This window comes from Oryza brachyantha, chromosome 3 (assembly GCF_000231095.2).
Source record: "Oryza brachyantha chromosome 3, ObraRS2, whole genome shotgun sequence".
NCBI classification, from domain to species: domain Eukaryota; kingdom Viridiplantae; phylum Streptophyta; class Magnoliopsida; order Poales; family Poaceae; genus Oryza; species Oryza brachyantha.
In genome coordinates, this window is record NC_023165.2 from 6,807,567 (window position 1) to 6,808,817 (window position 1,251).

At 52.4% G+C, this 1,251-nt stretch overlaps 1 pseudogene; it reads left to right on the forward strand.

Moving 5' to 3' along the window:
* Window positions 1-947, forward strand: LOC102721436 (annotated as a pseudogene).
* Window positions 948-1,251: the final 304 nt, after the last annotated feature.

Here is a 1,251-nt window from a genome sequence, read left to right on the forward strand (position 1 = left end):
ATGTCGTGGGTGGCTGGCACTGACCGGAGGAGTGCGAGTAATTGTGGAGGGTTGGATGGAAATCGTTGGTAAAAGCCATGGTTGGTCTTAACCAACCTGCCATCGACGACGCCTTAGGCGCCATTGCTCTCTTTGGAGGCAACGTTTTTAGCGTCCATCTACTGGTCTCATCTCCATATGAAAACCTTGTCCTCTTTGGATAAGCGGTGGGGGCACCGTCTTTGAAGAAACTTACCTATGCAGTGTCGGTCTTCTGCCTCCCTTACGTCGTTTGGGTAGCCTAGGTTGTTCGGCCAGGCTTTCATTGCCCTAGTCTCTCCCTATCTTTAGCGAACGATCAGCTCTCATGTTTGGTTGCTGTTAGGTGGAGTCGAAGTTATCTTGTTGTTAGGGGTGCAGTGAGGCTTGGCAACGGTAACGCATTGTAGCTTCCCTGCAAGGGTGTTGTTGTTTCCTAGGTCTAGGTTTGGTGTGGCGAGGCTTGGCAACGATAACAACGAAGATCTCACCGGCATCACGCCGGTGCCGAGGGGCGCACCGCAGATCGAGGTGACATTCGAGGTGGACACGAACGACATCCTCAGCGTGAGGGCCAGAGCGTGAGGGCCGGAGATAGGGCGACCGACAAGTTGGAGAGGATCACCATCTCCGGCGATGAGCGCAAGATCAGCAAGGACGAGATCGAGCGAATGATCCACAAGGCCGACGAGTTTGCCGACGAGGACCGAAGGGTGAAGGAGCGCGTCGACGCCCGCAACAGCCTGGAGTTGTACGTCTACAGCATGAAGAACACGGTGGACGACAAGATGGGTGACGCCATGGAAGGCGGCGAGAAGGAGAAGGTGGAGGGGGCGGTGAGGGAGGCGTATAACTGGCTGAACGGTAACCACGACGCCCGGTCGCCCCCGCCTCCGGCCGCACTCTACAGAAGCAGGGAGAAGAGATGAAGAAGAGAGAGAGGAGAGGAAGGGAGAGAAGGAAAGGTAAAAAATATGACATGTGGGACCCACCGAATGCCCCCCATCAACAAACCTAGTGAAAAAATTAGTCAATACTGTCCAAGATATCTTTTTTTGAACGGATTTATAAGTTTAGGGGTATATATTTCTGGTATTTCGGTTAAGGAAAAAAAACTCGCCTTAAATTGAAGAGACCTACGGTGTACTTTTTACTTATCTTTATCACTGGTTTTATGAAGGTGGGCCAGCCAACCGCCTGTTTAGGCAGTAGGCCTATTTTGACCGGCTGTGT